Source organism: Pongo pygmaeus, chromosome 4 (assembly GCF_028885625.2).
Source record: "Pongo pygmaeus isolate AG05252 chromosome 4, NHGRI_mPonPyg2-v2.0_pri, whole genome shotgun sequence".
In the NCBI taxonomy this organism is placed as follows: Eukaryota; Metazoa; Chordata; class Mammalia; order Primates; family Hominidae; genus Pongo; species Pongo pygmaeus.
This window is the reverse complement of record NC_072377.2, coordinates 159,687,542-159,694,296: the sequence shown is the minus strand read 5'-3', so window position 1 is coordinate 159,694,296 and position 6,755 is coordinate 159,687,542.

Here is a 6,755-nt window from a genome sequence, read left to right as displayed (position 1 = left end):
CTGGCCAGCGCAGGCGTCGCCGGGCTCTTCAGAGCTCCAAAACCTTTGCGGACGCTCGGGGAGCTCGCCAGATTTTAGTGTCGAGACCCACGGGCTCAGGCCTCGCCCAGGAGCTTCTGAGGCCCCTCTGCCAGCCCCTTGGTTCCCTTTTAATCCTGCTTGAAGAGAGGGCTCTTGACCGACGCTGGCCCTGGGCAGCGTGTGACCAGCTGGGGCGCGCCTCGCCTCGTGTTCTCCGCGGTGGGAGAGCAGACAAAGCGCCGGCTTCCTGCTCACGGCGTCGGCGGCGGGCCGCCCTCAGCCACTCTCGCCAGCGCTCCACCAGTTCCCGAGAGGACGTGGGGGCTGCCCCAAGCATGGTTCTAGTTCTTGTCCCAGATGCTTGTACTTGAAGGGCTGTTAAGAGAACGGCAAATGTACCCCTAGTGACGGGGAGAGGGGCTTCTACTATTCACTTTGCACTTGTTAACATTTCCCCCTAAGGGGATTCTCCAAAATCCTCCTTCCAATTCCTAGGCTGGATGCTGAGCTGGCCTTGAGCGGCAATTTCAAACGAGATTCCCAAAAGCTATTCTCCAGGGAGGTGAACTAGCTCCAGCCTCCGGGATAAGAGCATCAAATGCACTTTCTGAACTCCAATCCTCCTCTTCTCCCCTCCAAATGAGTGTCTAGCTTCTTATCTGCAAAATTAGGTTACGAATGACTGTCGTGAGCTTGTGAAGATTAAATAGTTAATAATTGGAAAAACACTCCGCACCGAGGAAGATAGAAAAGAGCGTTCAATAAATGGCGTGTCTCAGTTTGCTTTCTCTAAAACAGTCGATTTGGGGCCGGGAGCGGTGGCTCACTGAGCCTGTAATCCCAGCACTTGGGGAGGCCGAGGCTGGCGGATCACCTGAGGTCAGGAATTCAACACCAGCCTGGCCAACATGGCAAAACCCCGTCTCTACTAAATAATACAAAAATTAGCTGGGCGTGGTGGAGGGCACCTGTAATCCCAGCTATTTGGGAGGCTGAGGCAGGGAGAATTGCTTGAACCCAGGAGGCGGAGGTTGCAGTGAGCCTAGATCGTGCCACTGCACTCCAGCCTGGGCGACAGAGCAAGACTCCGTCTCAAAAAATAAAAAATAAACAAACAGTGATTTGGTTGAGGAATACACTGATAAAGAAGGCAGGCAAGTCCCCCATCCCCTATCCACCAGTCAGTTCTGTGGGTTTCTTTTCTTTTTTTTTTTTTTTTTTTTTTTGAGACGGAGTCTTGCTCTGTCACCCAGCCTGGAGTGCAGGGGCGCGATCTTGGCTCACTGCAAGCTCCGCCTCCCAGGTTCACGCCATTCTCCTGCCTCAGCCTCCTGAGTAGATGGGACTACAGGCGCCTGCCACCACGCCCGGCTAATTTTTTTTTTTTTTTTTTTTTTTTTTTTAGTAGAGATGGGGTTTCACCATGTTAGCCAGGATGGTCTCGATCTCCTGACCTTGTGATCCGCCCGCCTCGGCCTCCCAAAGTGCTGGGATTACAGGCGTGAGCCACCGCGCCCGGCCAGTTCTGTGGGTTTCTAACGTGCTTTCTTCCACTTGTAATTAGAGTCAGAAGAGGCTAGCGCTGACCGGCAGGCAGTAGTCACATGAAAAGCGGCCTCCCCAATCCTTTCTTGGAATTTTGTTTTTCCTGTGGCACTGGGCCTGGTGTGCGCTAAAACAAACAGGAAACACCATGTCCAGCCCCACTACCACCCCTCACCCAGAACTGGGTGTTCGTTTTTCAAATTATTGAAAATGGATATAAAGCAAACACAGATGGATTGTATTTTAGGAGTTAGGTTGTTACTTTTTTGTTTGTTTGTTTGAGACAGAGTCTTGCTCTGTCGCCCAGGCTGGAGTGCAGTGGCGCAATCTCGGCTCACTGCAAGCTCCGGCTCCCGAGTTCACGCCTCAGCCTCCCTAGTACCTGGGACTACAGGCGCCAGCCACCATGGCTGGCTAATTTTTTGTATTTTTTTTTTAGTAGAGAAGGGGTTTCCATGTGTTGGCCAGGAGGGTCTCGATCTCCTGACCTCGTCATCTGCCCGCCTTGGCCTCCCAAAGTGCTGGGATTACAGTCGTGAGCCACCGCGCCCGGCCTAGAGTGTTACGTTTTGAACACTGGATCTGATGCTGTACTCATGCATATCGCAAAATTAGAATAATTTTCCAGAAGTCACTGCTTCCCAGTCGGAAGGACGCCCCAAATGAATGAGAGGGTAGTTGGAAAAGAATATATTCAGTTATATCATTTCATGTTTGAGAAGAAAACGCTATTGCTTTTTGAGATGACGGTCTTGCCACGTTATCCATGCTGGTCTTGAATCCCTGGACACCCAGCCTCAAGTAATCCTCCTCACTCAGCGTCCTGAGTACCTGGGATTACAGGTGCATGCCGCTGCTCCTGGCCCCTATTGTTTTTGAGCTGCAAACTATAGAAAGTCAGGTTCGAACAAATCTCATTTGGGAGGGTATACGTTTTTGTGTTTTTGTTGTTGTTGTTGTTTTTATTTTTTTTTTTTTGAGACGGAGTATCGCTCTTGTTGCCCAGGCTGGAGTGCAATAGCGAGATCTCGGCTCACCGCAACCTCTGCCTCCCGGGTTCAAGCGATTCTCCTGCCTCAGCCTCCGAGTAGTTGGGATTACAGGCATGCGCCACCACACCCGGCTGATTTTGTATTTTTAATAGAGACGGGGTTTCTCCATGTTGGTCAGGCTGGTCTCGAACTGCCGACCTCAGGTGATCTGCCGGCATCAGCCTCCCAAAGTGCTGGGATTACAGGCGTGAGCCACCATGCCCAGCAGGAGAGTATAAATTTAAGAAAATTGAGGCCAGGCACGGTGGCTCACGCCTGTAATCCCAGCACTTTGGGAGGCAGAGGCGGGTGGATCACGAGGTCAGAAGATCGAGACCATGCTGGCCAACATGGTGAAACCCCTTTTCTACTAAAAATACAAAAAAATTAGCTAGGTGTGGTGGTGCGCGCCTGTAATCCCAGCTACTCGGGAGGCTGAGGCAGGAGAATTGCTTGAACCCGGGAGGTAGAAGTTGCAGTAAGCCAAGATTGCGCCACTGCACTCCAGCCTGGTGACAGAGAGTGAGACTCCATCTCAAAAAAATAAATAAATAGATAAAATTGAGAAACACTAGTTAAAAAATGAATGGGACCCCTTAAGAACCACACAGCTGGCCGGGCGTGGTGGCTCACACCTGTAATCCCAGCACTTTGGGAGGCCGAGGAGGGTGGATCACCTGAGGTCAGTTCAAAACCACCCTGGCCAGCATGGTAAAACCCAGTCTCTACAGAAATATAAAAATTAGCCGGCATGATGGCAGGTGCCTGTAATCCCAACTACTCAGGAGGCTGAGGCAAGACAGTCGCTTGAACCTGGGAGGCGGGGTTTGCAGTTGACCAAGATCATGCCATTGCACTCCAGCCTGGGCAACAGAGCCAGACTCCATTAAAAAAAAAAAAAAAAAAAAAAGATAGGATGGAGAGAAAACCCAGGAAGGCTGGAGGGCTTCTCACTAGAGAGATGCTCTTCTCTATAAGGCTTGCTCAGCAATCAACTATTTACTGAAGACCAGTGTTATTAGTGCCAGAGTTATTACTGCCATGGAAATACATAAAGACCCTATATGAAATGATTATAGGGAAAAAAGTACCTGCTACTCCAGGGAGTGTTGACCACTTAAGCTAAAAAAGTTCAAGAAGAAAAGAATTAGGCTGGGCACAATGGCTCACACCTGTAATCTTAGCACTTTGGGAGGCTAAAGCACTTTGGGAGGCTGAGGCAGGAGGATCACTTGAGGCCAAGATTTTGGGACAAGGTTGGACAACATAGCAACACCCCATCTCTTAAAAAAAAAGAGAGAGAGAGAAAAGAACTGGAGGCACAATACTTGACAGGAACAGGAAGGAAATTCCGGGTGAGAGGATTAGCGTAAGCAAAGATATGGACATGGAGACAATAGGAAATAGGAAAAAAAAGTTTCTGCACATCATAGTAAGTGAACAATAAATGTTTGCACATGACAGTGATGCTTGGCATTAGAAAGTAGGAAGGAGGCCAGGCACAGTGAATCATACCTGTAATCCAGCAAGTTGGGAGACTGAGGCAGGAGGATTGCTTGAGTCAGGAGTTCAAGATCAGCCTGGGCAACATAGCCAGACTCTGTCTCTCCAAAAAAATTTTTTTTTAATTAGTGGGGCATGGTGGTGTGTGCCTGTAGTCCAACTACTTGGGAGGCTGAGGTGGGAGGATCACTTGAGGCCAGAAGGTTGAGACTGCAGTGAGCCATAGTTGAGCCACTGCACTCCAGCCTGGGTGACAGAGTGAAACCCTGTGTCTAAAGAAATTTTTTTTTTTTTTTTTTGAGATGGAGTCTCGCTCTGTTGGTCACCCAGGCTGGAGTGCAGTGGCGCAATCTCGGCTCACTGCAACCTCTGCCTCCTGGGTTCAAGCGATTCTCCTGCCTCAGCTTCCTGAGTAGCTGGTGCTACAGGCGCCCGCCACCACACCTGGCTAATTTTTGTATTTTTAGTAGAGACGGGGTTTCACCGTGTTAGCCAGGATGGTCTCGATCTCCTGACCTCATGATCTGCCCACCTTGGCCTCTCAAAGTGCTAGGATTATAGGCGTGAGCCACCAAGCCCGGCCAAGAAATTTTTAAAAATAGGCCAGGTGCAGTGGTTCATGCCTGTAACCCCAGAACTCTCACCTGAGGTCAGAGTTTGAGACCAGCCTGGCCAACATGGTGAAACCCTGTGTCTTCTAAAAATACAAAAAAAAAAAAAAAAAAAAAAATTAGCCAGGCATGGTAGCAGGCGCCTGTAGTCCAAGCCACTCTGGAGGCTGAGGCAGGAGTATCGCTTAAACCCAGGAGGTGGAGGTTGCAGTGAGCCGAGATCGTGCTACTACACTCTAGCCTGGGCGACAGAATGAGACTCCCATCTCAAAAAAAAAAAAATTTTTTAAATTAAAAAATAGAAAGTAGGAGGGAATAGGAAATAATATCATCTGAAAGGAGCCAAACTAAAGTGAGTCTTGGAAGTCTGGTAGCACAGGTTTGTTCAGTGCACAAGATAGACTTGGTCAGCTGGAACATATAGACATTCTACAATATCTGGAATATTGAAAAAAATTAGTATCTCTGAAAGGAGAGATGAGGAAAAACATGAACAAGTTGTACAAAATGTAATTAATTTGTGAGCAAGCATTGAATGCTTACTGAGCCCTTGCTTTGTGCAACGAATTAGGCAAGGAAAATGAGGAAGACATGGTCCTTCATTGGCCAAATAAAGTATGACACACCTATACAATGGGACAGGAGGCAGCCATTAAACAGAACATGGCAGCTCTTAAGGGTACTATATGGAGCAGTCTCCATGTTTTGTTGTTGACAGTTTTATTTATTTTAGAGACAGGGCCTGATTATGTTGCCTAGGCTGGTCTCTAACTCCTGGGCTTAAGAAATTCTCCTGCCAGGCCAGGCACGGTGGCTCATGCCTGTAATCCCAGCACTTTGGGAGGCTGAGGCAGGCAAATTATGAGGTCAAGAGTTTAAGACCAGCCTGGCCAATATGGTGAAACCCCATCTCTACTGAAAAAAAAAACCCACAAAAATTAGCCGGGCCTGGCAGCGTGCACCTGTAGTCCCAGCTACTTGGGAGGCTGAGGCAGAAGAATTGCTTGAACCTGGGAGGCGGAGGTTGCAGTTAGCCGTAATCATGCCATTGCATTCCAGCCTGGGTGACAGAGCAAGACTCCATCTCAAAAAATAAAAAAAAGAAATCCTCCTGCCTCAGCCTTCCAAAGATTGCTGAGATTACAGGCATGAGCCACTACACCTGGCATTTTTTGTTTTGTTTTTTAGAGACAGGGTCCCACTCTGTCACTCAGGTTGGAGTACAGGACACAATCATAGCTCACTGCAGCCTCCAACTCCTGGGCTCAAGCCATCTTCCCACCTCAGCCTCCTGAGTAGCTGGGATAACAAACATGTGCCAGTAAGCTCTGCTAATTTTTTTGTATATGTAGTAGAAATGGGGTTTTGCTATGTTGCCCAGGCTGGTCTCAAACTCCTGGCCTCAAGTGATCCTCCCGCCATGGTCTTCCAAAGTGCTGAGATTATACGTGTGAGCCGCTGTGCCCAGCCAAGTTTCTGAGTTTTATTTTAGAAAGGAGTCTTCCTATGCTGCCCAGGCTGGTCTCAAATACCTGGGCTCAAGGGATCCTCTGACCTCAGCCTCCCAAATAGTTGGGACTACAGGTGAGCACCACCATGCCCAGCCAATCTCCATGTTTGATTGTTAAGTGGAAAAAGCAAGGTGCACAACAAACATACTATGCTGCTGTTGCTAACGGAGAAGCACAAGGTCTACGCATGTTTCTATTTACATATGTAAGCTCTGGAAGGATATACAAAAATCTGGTCACAGAGGTTGTCTCTTGGGAGGAAAGAAAGGGGACTGAGGAGAAATTAAAAAAAAGACTTTTCGTTGTACATTCTTTTGACCCTATTGTATTTTATATCATTTGCACATTTGCTTATTTAAAAAGTTTTCAGAAATTTAAAAGCAGCTCTTTTTCCAAAGTGCTCCTCACTTCATGTCATGGGTCCTGTATCCTAAGTTCCCCTATTTCAATCACAGTGCAAATTCACCCTTCACAGGCGTGCCTTTCCTGCATCTAGACTCACTAGAAATAGCTGATGCATCTCTCCTCCCTTG